Genomic DNA, 12,594 nt, shown 5'->3' with positions numbered 1-12,594 from the left:
AGGAGTGCTCCTAGTACACCTAGGAGAGATCGAAGATGTATTTGGTGTGATAGTATGGACCATCAACATTGCAGGGATTGTGAATCTTTTCAAGATGCAAGGAGGAAGAATTTGGTATTTTGGGGACAAGATGGCAAGATCTGGTTGACTGAAACAGGAGCTCCGCTTGCTACCAATTTTGGGAAAGGCGGAATGAAGAAATTAGTAGATGATATGGCTGTGCGTACTTCTTATGTGGCAGCTAGAGGAGATGCTTCTGCATATGGAGTCTAGATTGAGAAAGGTTCAGAGAGTCAGTCAGTATTATGGACCTATGCTATGGAGACGACAAACAAGGGAAAAATTCAGCAGACTGTTTTGACTAGTGCAGGTTCTAGCATCAAATCTGAGACAGGTTGGGATTCGCCTGTTGATAGGTACACTATTTATGCCTACTTGGCTAAGTTTTAGGGAGCAGATGTACTTGTTGAGGAGAAGCGTAAGAGGGATGAAGAGAATCCAAATGCAGCTAAAAAGACTAAGGGGGTGAGTTTGTTACTCCACCTACTACAGGGCCGTCTTTGAGACCAGGGCCAGAACGACAGATGGAAGATGCTCAAAAGAAAGAAAAGAGGCAAGAGCCTAGAGAGAGAAAGCAGCCAAGGTTTAGATTGATGTCCGATATTGAGACATCTACGGACATGAAGAAAATATTTAATGATAAGATACTTGTGGCAGTGAGGTGACTTTTACTATTTTTGAGGTTTTGGGCATCTCGAAAAGAGAGTTTCAAGATCAGTTCCAAGAAGTCTTGAAGAGGAAAAGACATGCATTGCCTACTACTGATACATAGGGAGTTTTGATTGGGGAGTTGGATGAGGATGAGGATGAGGTTATGGTTGAAAATTCTTCTATTTTTTTGCAGACAAAGAAGAGGGTTTAGCCTATGCATTATGCTGAAACTGAAGAGCCTATCTTGATACCGCGTAGTCATTTTTTGCAGAGTCATTACGCTAGGGCAACTACAAAAACAATGGTAAAAATTGGAGAGAAACAGGTGCCTTATGTTGCTTTGGTGGATCATGGTTCATAGATTAATCTCATAGTTCGTGGAGTTTATGAAAGTAATAGATGGCCTATGGATGCAGAGCATGGGTGGCGTATGAGAGCCGCCAACAACACTGCAGGTGATTTGTATGCTGCCTGTCCTAGTGTCAGGATTTCTATTGGAGATGTAGAGGAGGATTTCCATTTCTTTGTGCAAGATTCATGCTCTTATCCCATAATTCTTGGACAGCCATTCATCATAGAGATGCGCATGGAAACGAAAGTAATGGATGATGGATCTGCTTATGCACGGATTCGCAGTAAAGATGGTATGAGAGCAGTCCAGTTTATGACTGTGTGTGTAAATCATACTAGAAACAGGGATACTCTTCGAGATGCACCATTGCCCACTATGAGGGATTCGGGTTTTCATTAGGTACCGCTGTCCCGTGAGATGACGGTGGTACAGAGCAGAGGAGATTGGAGTTCTCGCCTCTTGGCAGTAGTGTTTTCTCCTCCAATTTTGTTGGAATTTTAGCAACAGTTCGATGAGTTATCAGAAGATTTCTAAGTTGCCTAGAGCTGCCAGGCAGTATATATGTAGGAAGGAGAAAGATTTGAAAAATGCAGGTATTTTAGAGGATGATGAGCATATAGATGGGATGTATGATAGTATGGTTTGTGCAGATATGATGACAGAGATGGAAAATATGCTGAAAATTGATATGCAGAAGTGCAATCCCTAGACATGTTTCATGAAATTTCAGATTTTGTGTCACAGATAGAGTTAGAGGCTGAGGTGACTCAGTAAAAAGTGTTGAGTGCTGAAGAAATTCAGCAAACAGAGTTTCTGGCTGATCATGATCAGCCTACAAAGACACAGAGGGCTGAAAACTTTCAGCCAACAGAGTTTACTACTGAAATATTTCAGCATCCAGAGTTTAGGGCTGTTCCTATGCAGTCCATAGAGCAAAGGGCTGAGGATATTCAGCTCCAGCAGAGTGCAGAATTGCTGATTTACAGCAAGATTTGAGTAATGCAGAGGATCATAATGAAGCCAGGGTTGACACGAAATACAAGACTGTGGATAAGAAGGTGAAGCCGGTAGCTGGACCTCTTCCACCTGACAGTGATCAGCAAATAGAGAAGGCTGCCAAGCAGCCAATTTTGAGGAATCTAGAGCATATAGGCCATACATTTTCAGCAAAGACTCTTGCTGAATTAAAAATTGAAAATGGTGATTTCTTGCTACCCTCAGAGAAGCAGTGCTTTCAAGATATGCTTGAGCGACATGGAAGGGGGTTTGCTTTCTTCTTGCATGAGATTGGATGTGTGAATCCGGATATTGTTGCTCCTATGGTGATCTTTACTATTCCTCATATTCCATGGAACCTCTGATCTATTCCAGTGCCTAGGACACACTTGCCAAAGCTAGTTGAATTGTTGAATGAGAAAATCCGGATGGGAATCCTAGAGCCGTCATCTGCACCATACTCAAATAGGTGGTTTACGGTTCCAAAGAAGAATGGCACTCTCCAATTTATACAAGACATGCAGCCAATAAACAGAGTTACTATCAGGAATGTTGGTATAGGTCCAGTTGTGGATGATTTTGTAGAAGCATTTGCTAGACGTGCCATCTATTCTTTAGGTGACTTGTATTCAGGATATGATCAGTTTCAGTTGGCTTTGGAAAGCAGGGACATAACCACTATGAGAACTCCTATTGGGCTTGTCAGGATGTGTACCTTGCCTCAAGGTGCCACTAATTCTGTTGCACATATGATGAATGCCATGCATAAGGTCTTTTGTGAGTACATACCTAAGCTTACCATGCCTTTCTTGGATGATGTGCCCATTAAGGGGTGTGCAGAAGAAGAGAAGAATGAGAGTCTAAATGAGCAGGGATGCAGATACTTTGTGGCTGGATCATATTTCAGCTTGTGAAAAGATTTTGGCCAGGTTAGAAGAAGTGAACTTGACACTATCAGGGAAAAAATCTATTTTTGGAGTAAATGAGGTTGTCATTGTTGGACATATGTGTGGGTATTATGGCAGGAAACCTTCACTTGAGAAGGTGGATGCTATAGGCAAGATTATGGAGTATTGTTCTACCACTTCAGAGGTACGGAGATTCATTGGAGCCTGTGTGTTTTACATGATTTGGATACCCCATTTTGCACACATAGTAGATTGTTTATATCAGCTGCTTCGAAAGGGGCAAAAATTTTATTGGGATGAGAGCCACACTAGATCTATGCGGAAATTGAAGAAGTTATTGTAGATTCTTCGGAAGATGGTGAAAAGATGGTTTGGGCCTTACATAGTCAGACATGTCTTTGATAATGCAACATATGAGCTGACACAATTGGATGGGATAATGCTTAGAGTGCCTATAGCAGGAAAAAGAATCAAGATTTTCAAGAAAAGAGATGATGAGGATTATGCATTGGAAGAATTTGCAAGAGAAGAGCAACGAGAAGAAACTCCAGTAGAAGAGACAAATGATATGACAGATAATCTTGCTGATATATCGGAAATATACAATGAAGAGATTGATCTGTTCATGGAACTTGACGACAATGATCATGGGTAATTGGCCCATCCGAAGGATGCGCAGGATCAGAGGGGGTGGATGTCGTACTGTTGTGCATCCGAGGTGTGGAATCCACCAAAAAGTTGTGTGTGTGACATTTGTTACTTTGTACATACTTAGTCATTATGTTTGCATTTTGTTCTGCATGGGCAGTATAGTGGAGAGGGGGTTGGAGCAAGAGGAACTTATCTATAATGCTCTAGTTGGCATGTATGCCAAGTATGGAAACCTACCAGATGCTTATGCTTGCAGAAATATTCATCTAGACATGTTTATTGAGAATACCATGATCTCTATATACGGCAAGTGTGGAAGCATTCTGGAAGCTCAACAGGCATTCAACAACTTGTTCTTCTGCAGCACTGTATCATGGAATGCAATGTTGTTAGTTTATGTTGAGCAGGGTCAAGGCGAGAAGACATTACAACTTTTAGGGCTTTTGCCCAAGCCAGCCGACTTTTGTGATAGCTCTTCAAGCCTGCAATGCTCTTGCTGAAGATGGAGATGCTCTGGAGGGCAAACTAACAAACACAGTGCTTCTAGACATTGGGCAGGCAGTACATGTTGATGCCCAGTGGAAGTGCTTTCATCAAAATGTTTGTATTTGCAATACACTTGTAAGCTTCTATGGAAGATGCAAAAGAATATTGGAAGCAACGAATTTGTTTGATACTTTACATCAGAGAAATCTTGTGTCGTGGAATGTGATGCTTGGTGCATATGTAGAGCAGGGCCAGGGAGAGTTGGTGCTAAAATTATACAAATAGATGCAAGAGGAGGGCATTTTCCCAAATCAACAGACATTTAAGATCACATTTCAAGCATGTGGTACCCTCATTGAGAAGGAAGATGTTATGAGCATGGATGGGAAACCAAGAAAAGTTTTTTGGGAAATTTGCCGAGCATTACATGTAGATGCTCACAAGAAGGGCTTCACTTCAGATGCTTTTGTTAACAGCACTCTTGTTAGTATCTATGGTAAATGTGGCAGCATTTTAGAAGCAGAGAGCATGTTTGATGGACTGTTTGATCAGGACATTGTTGCATGGAATGTTATGATCTCACGATATTTTGAGTTGGGTAAGGCAAAGAAGGCTCTGTAGCTGTATAGTCAAATGCTAGTTGAAGGAATGAGTCCCAATAAGCCAACATTTCTTGGTGTCCTCCAAGAATGTGGTTCACTTGCAGAGAAGGGATGTACTGTTGCTTTAGAGATTGGCAGGGCATTGCATGCTGATGCTGGCTCCAAAGGTTTAACGTTAGATACATTTCTTGGTAGCACCCTTGTGAGTATGTATGGTAAGTGTGGAAGCATTGGAGAAGCACAGAAGGTGTTTGAGGAGTTTTCCCAGGTGGATGTTGTTTTATGGAATGCAATGCTTTTAGCATACATTGAATAGAATCAAGGAGAAAAGGCTCTAGATCTTTATAAAAAGATGCAAGAGGCTTGTAGATTGCTGAATGATGCAACAATTATTTTGCGGGCCTCCTGTGAAATAGGAAATATGGAGATAAGCAGGCAGACTCATTTTGCTATAGTTTCGGTTATTTATCGTCTAGATCCTCTCATAATGAATACTCTCATTCATGCTTATGGAAACTGTGGAGGGAGTGCTCAATTGGGAGTGGCTGGGCCGCTTTTCTGGTAAAAAAGGGGGGCACTTTTATGGGGCGTGTTGTAGGCCTGGGGAAGAAAAAGCAACGAAGGAGAAAACAAGGGAAGGGGATCGAATGCTGAGAAGAGAAGGAAGACGAAGCGGTGATCAAAGTAGAAGACCTATCAGCTTACTGTCATGCAGAGGATAGTGATGGAATGATTCTAAAGAAGGAAGAGGCTACAACGATGAAGCATTGATCAGAGGTCGAATGATAACAAATAAGATGCAACTGATGTCGAGTTTTAATCTTATGTAGATACTGAACAATCCTAGTAAAGTGGGCGGGTGTTTAACACACAGAGCACTGAGCTTAAGACAAAGCAACATGGAATTTGATGTTCTTCTTTCTTAGGAATGCAGAGAGGAATGGGAGTGGCTTTTGTTTATTTGTGACTCACTGGATCAGAAGAGGCGGAAGACCTGCAGTGACCGAATCTCTTAAGCCTTCGCATATAGCCTCTTGAGCTATCTGAAGGCACACAAGGCAATATACAACTTGTAGTAGGTCCAGCTACATCTGTTGCTGTGGGAATGCCGTTGTGTCCCAGATTTGGTCTTCTGATTCTTGCAGAAGTCGTCAGCTGTCGCTTGAAGGTTTGAATTATTGTGGAGGACAATCGGGTTTCACAATAGGAAGCGTGAGAATTTTGTGGAACTTGTGGTTCTCCATTCTCAAAGCTCATCATCTCTTCGAACCTTCCAAAGGAGGTCTTTTGCAGGCGGCTAAAACAGTCTAGACACAGATTCAAGGCTTCTTTATGGTGATATGCAGTCTCTTATCCTAATATCATGTCAGGAGGTTCTACTCAGGACAGTCTAAGGAAGGTCTTAGGTGCCATCAAGGATTCCACAACTATTGGTCTTGCACAGATCAATAGTGATTACAAGGATATGGATGTAGCAGTTGTCAAAGCCACTAATCATGTTGAATGCTCACCTAAGGAAAAGCATGTTTGAACCATATTCTTTGCTTCTGCTGTTTTCCATATTCTATTCATCAACTTGCAATCTGCCAAGTAGCACAATCTGTATTCCATGCCTTGCCTTGCAAATGAGGAAGTAACACAGTCTATAATTGTGTGCACTCGACAGATTTTTCAGGTGCAGCCCTTGTAGAGCTTCCACTAGTGCTACAAGCCACTTGATGGAGTGTACACATGACAAAGTTGACATGATACAGGACTTCAGTTTTTGAGCAGTCAGTTTATAAATCAGATTTGTTTTTTTTAATGAAGCTGAAGCTGTTAATGTTGAATAGGATTGTAATCAAATGGGTGAAGTGCAGCTAGTATTGCATACATTCAGGTCTATTTGCCACATTCAAGAGACCAAAAGGCTTGAACAAGTTGATTATAGGGCCATTATCCGAAATCGAGGTGACCTTCTTTCAAATTGAATCGTGATCTCACTTGATTGATCTTCTATCCTGAAATTAGTCAAGGTCCTCTGTGGTCGCGACTTTGCTTTCGAAAACCCTTCGACAGCGGGTCACTGTTCGTAAAAACAATTGCTATGCATCCAAGATGATACCATGTGTTGCATGCAATGCAATTGTGTATGGTTTATGGTGTTCAGACAATTTCTCTTATTGACAACCAGCATTGTTGTGAAGGTGTAAAAACATTTCTTTTCATGCCTTACTCTAAACAATATTACTGCATTGCCTAGGGCCAACATCAAGCATGCTCGTGCTATTGGACCCTCTTAATTTTAAAAACAAAGTATCCTATAAGCCATTCATAAGAAAAACATTAGAATTTAGCATATTATAAGTACTTAATACCCCATTCTCCCTACCGCTTAAGATTGTGCATTTGATGGTAGGTTTAGAGAGCTATTTCTTATGTATTTTTCATCATGAAAGCAGTAAATACCCACTTAAACATAAAGATAGGGCAAAACATAGGCTCACTCTTATGCCTCAGCCTTATTATACATTCACAAACACAAATATTAATCTTTTCTATTTTTCACACATCAAAAATCTATTTTTTCTTTTTTTTCTTGTTATTTATTTATTGATAAATATCAATATTTTTTGATTTTTTGATTTTTCTTGATTTATCTTATTGAGAAATATTTTAATAACACATTTCATCCCATACGAATACCATATGCATGACAAAATTCCAAAACCGCATGATTTCTCTTAAAATCGCAATGTTACGGGGTTTGTGTGTTTATAAAGAACTCATTCAATGAATTATTTTCTTAATTTCTTTAACATTTTTGATCAATTATAGCATTGACAACCAAATGCAACCATTTTCAATTCAAAATTTATCATAAAACAATTATATATACGACTTACTCATAAAACCATGCCTTATATTATACTTATCTCATGATTGGAGGCTCACTAATGCTTTTCAACAGCCAATGATCTTTCCAACCTTGATCTATGCTATTTTACGCACCAGCATCATTGCACGATCAAAATCTCTCATCTTAGCCCACCTCCTTCTCTTATAGAATCAACCATGGAAACACACAACAAGAGGAGAGAGGAGAGAGGAGAGAGAAAGACTAAAAATCAACATTTTGATTCCTTACATGATAATCTACATTTCACAGTCAAATTGAAGCCCTTGTTGATGAGATCAGAGATGTGCCATCATTCCTTGATGATCCCCAACCTTGAAGAGGCACAAATTTCATGATTTTTTTGGTTGCAAAAAAATATGCACCCCCTCCTTGCCTCGATTTAGTTTTTTTTGAGTTTGACCCTTTTGATTAAGTCATAAGGCTTAAAACTTAAATATCAAGTTTAAGTTTTAAGGTTTTACATTGCGTCAATTGGTTCTTTTGTTGAATGAAGGTCCAAACGAACTTGGATTCACAAAGGACTCCACGATCGACTTCGTGGCATTGAAATCTATCAATCTGGCCTCCCTCGTGCACTTTTTGGCTCCCAAATCACATAGCTGCTTTATAACACAAAACCATGTGGGAATTAAATGAGGGGTCAAAATGACTCCAATCGATGAATCGATTACTTTTCAACTTCAAAAACAGACTCAAAAAATCTACTTTCATAGTGATTCTAGAAAATCAATTTCTCGATATTATTTCCCTTTAGGTTCAAGAACATTTTCTTGGATTAGTAAGATACAAGCAAATCAACTATGACATTGTCTTCTACCAAAGCAGAGTACAATGGAATTTTTTTGCTATATGTAAGGTAGTATGATTAAGGAGGATCCTATGGCATATGGGAGTATAGAATGAAGATCCAATAAAACAAAGATGTGACAATCAAAGTTGCATCACCATTGCCAAAAATCTAGTTTTTCATACATGCACCAAACACATTGAAATCAAATATCATTATGTGCATGATATGATCGAGGATAGGATAGTAGAGTTGTGGTCTATTGTCCAATGGGGAAGAATGGAAAAAATATCTTCAACAAATCTCTTATGAAGGAATTTATTTGAGTTTATCTTCAGAGGGTTGTCGAGGATGTAAATCACCTGGGGAATTTATTAGATGGTCAATATTTGGTCACATGGTCAAATTGTTACCCCCTTCCTTGAAGATGTCAAATTTTCTAAATACTATATAGATCATAGTACCAAGTTCCATATTCAAAAAAGAGATTAAGATTTAGCCACATGGAAAAAAAATCATCTCTAATTTAAGAGTGGAACATTGGGAGACTCCTAAATCCTCTAATATAGTGTTTCATCTCTAGATCACTATTTAAGCTTTGTAGTGGAAGCATATGGGTGGAAAAAGCTATTTCTATATCAATTTGTTTGAAATTAAATCAGTTTCTATACTTCTCATATTTGCTATGTGTTCTCTAATCCTTGCTTAGATTCCATCCGATGTGCAGTGTATTTTCTACACAAGCTCTACTATACTATCATTGATTAACTTATGCACATAGTGATACTAGATCTCAATATGTTTGGTGCGTGTATGAAAAACTAAATTTTTGACAATAGCAATGCAACTTTGATTGTCATATCTTAGAAATGTTGGATCTTTATCCTATATTCCCATGTGCCATAAGATCCTGCTTAACCATAGTGCTTCACATAGAATAATATATCTACATTGTACTCTATTTTGATAGAAAACAGTGTCACAATTGGTTGCTTCTTACTAATCGAAGAGAAAATTCGTGAACCCAAAGAGAAACAATATCCAAAAACTAATTTCTTGGAATCATTGTCACTTGCCTATGTGATCACAATTCCCACATGAGCACTTCTGCAATTGTATGTGATACCATAGTCAAGAGTTCCCTTCAAGTATCTAAGCATCCATATCCCTCCTTTCCAATGACTCTTATAGTTTATTTGAGAACTTACTCAAAATACCCATAACAATATTGATATATGGTCTACTATTACATAAACAGATGAGAATGCTGATCGACCTCTTGTAACTCCCAAATTTTGCTAGTGGTGACGTATCCTCAATGGATAATTTCACATTGATCCTCAAAAGTGTAGCTATCTCCTTATACTCGGTCATGCCAAATGCCTTCAAGGTCTCCCGTGAATACTTCTTTTGAGATATGAAGATTTTGCTAGACTTGAATCTCCAAATAATATTGAAACAAGCCCAAGTCTATCATTTCAAACTTAGAGCGCAAAGCCATTGGAGTTTGATGGATCATATCTTCATAATCATCTGTAATAAGAATGTCATCTACATATAGGAAAATCATTATAGGATTTTCAGCATCCCTATTGATATACAAGTTAGCATATGAGATGTATCTTTCAAAATTCAAGCCTAAATAGAATTTATCTTTTGGTACTATGCGTTAGGGGCTCCTTTTGGCCCATAAAATATCTTACTTAGATTACAAACTTTGTTCTCAGAAATGGAGGATCCATGAACAGAGAATAGTGCTCTCTCTCTTTTTCCATTATTCATTTATTATGTAGCACACACAAAAGATACTAAGTCTAAGTCACACACAAATTGTATGAAAGTAGGTCACTAATAGACTAGATATCTCTTACTAAAGTTAAGTCTAACTAACACCTTACTATGCTACATATGACTGGTAAATAGCTAGCTATAGTTGTACTAAGTACAGACATTGTCAATACCATTGATGAGCTTGATTTTCAACACTCCCTCCTCAAGCTTAATTCAACTGCTATACTCCAAGTAAATAAACAAACGTATCTCTATCAAGTGATTTGGTAAAGATGTCAGCTACTTGGTCTTTAATCTTTACATGAAGTAGATCTATCTTTCTTCCAAGTACCATTTCCTCGATTAAGTAATAACGAACGCCTATGTGCTTTGATCAAGCATGGCAAACTAGATTGCTATCCAACAACATACTACTCATGTTGTCACAATAATGCAACGTGACCTTCCTATCCATTTGTATATCTAAGTCACATAACAATTTTAAGAGCAAAACTACTTCACATACAACTAAGGCTACACCTCCATATTTTTCCTCTCTACTAGAGAGAGAGAAATTGTAGGCTACTTTTTACTGCTCAAGTTGATTGTTGAGATGGCAACCTCAACACGTGTGGACATTGATGATGGAATGCCTAGCTAGATGGGTCCGCATGTTTACACTTAGCGTGTAGGTGGCCATTATGATTCTCATATGGCCACTAATTTATCACTTGTTATATTTAGTTTGCTGCACCCACATAGAACTACCATATTTATAGTATTATTTGATTAGTATAGTCAATTATGCGTTGTTTGACTTAGTATGCCACTTTTCTTTATATTATATCTTATCTAGACTTTGTGTACATTGTATTGTGTATAAAAGAATAAGAGAAAACCAATAGGAAAATTCTTTGACCTCCATCTCTCTTCTTGTGTCCTTGAGTAAGCTTTTTCTTGTGTGTATGGTGTGTGTTTGGCACAATAGCTCAAGCAAGTCCACCCACCACGCAATTTGTAACATGGTATCAGAGTTATGCCATTGAAAGAGGTTGGCTTTGAAGGCTGAAATGAAGGGAAAGAAGTAAGGATTTAAGTAAGAAAGCAATGGGTAGAAAGCTCTCCTATTCTTCCACTATTTCTCTTAGATAGTGCATAGGAAGGCATGACATATGATTTTTGACGCCGAGAAGTGCTTAAAAATAGCCAAAAATTCCAATTTTTAGGGAAAAAAAGACTTTGTCGAAGGCGGCAGCTGCAATCAGTACGATTTTAAGCGGAAATGTCTAAAAAGTGCTTAAAAGAGCCACTAGATGGTGGTTGGTGAATTTTCATAAATTTTTGGCATGTCAAGCGTGACTCAAGGAGATGCCCGACAGTGGGGGACTTCGAGATAGTCAAGTAGAAAATTTGAGACCGCAAATCAGACACTGGACGCGGAAGAGGGAGTGCTCGGAGCTAAGAACCAAAAGAGGCCAAGTCAAAAAAGACTTAAGAAGGGTGGAAGGGTGTGGCCCTTGGGGGCTCCCCTTGGGGCCCTCAAAAAATTGACGATTTAGGAGGGGGGCGGCTGTTTTTTTAAGATGAAAAAAAGAAGGAAAAACTCTCCATAGCACAGCGCAGACGATTGATGAAGAAGGGGGGGGCTATGCAACTATGATCCGATGATATCGGCCTGATGCACTCTATCTATGCTCCATATTGCTCGTCTCCACCCCTCCATTGGCTATCTGAAGATGGAGATCCAAAAACAGTCTTTCTCTCTCCCCTTAGGAGGTAGTTCATGCCCATGAAGAGGATTGAAGACCGCTTGTCCGGCATGGTATCAGATCATTCCCGGATTGGTGGAGGGCTAGAGTTTGCTATTTGGGGGTGGGCCGAGCATTGAATGAGGGCTGATCTATAGTCCCGCATGAGATTTTAAAACCCAAAAAGAAGGAAAAAACTGGTAATTCTATTTTACAAAGGAAATTTTCTTATTTTTTACATTTGATTGAGCCAATGTTGTTCTTATGGAGTGAAAATTGGTAAAACATGGTTTTTATGAGAAAAATGGGGTTTTTTGTGTTTTTGGGTAGGATAAACCAATACACATGGGATAAAATGCTGATAAAATCTATAATTCTATTTTTCTAAGAATCAAGAGCCACATCTCTAAAAATATATAAATTTTTAATTGGAAAAATAGAGAAAATGGGAAAAAATAAGAGGAAAAATAGGAATATTCTTTAAAAAAATACGAAAAAATATAATAAGTGGTTGTGGATGTATGGTGGGGCAAAGCAAGAGGTTTGGCCTCAATTTTCCCTATTTTTTTGTTATAGTGTGTGATTTATTGCTATTTATACACTAAATCATGACAAAACAACCTCTATACACCTATGCAATGAAGCAAAACTTAAACGGTGAGGGGGAGTAGAAGTTTGTGCAAC

This window comes from Lygodium microphyllum, chromosome 19 (genome assembly GCF_053477565.2).
Source record: "Lygodium microphyllum isolate KBCC chromosome 19, Lygodium_microphyllum_v1.1.10, whole genome shotgun sequence".
Taxonomy (NCBI): Eukaryota; Viridiplantae; Streptophyta; class Polypodiopsida; order Schizaeales; family Lygodiaceae; genus Lygodium; species Lygodium microphyllum.
This window is presented reverse-complemented; position numbering follows the sequence as displayed.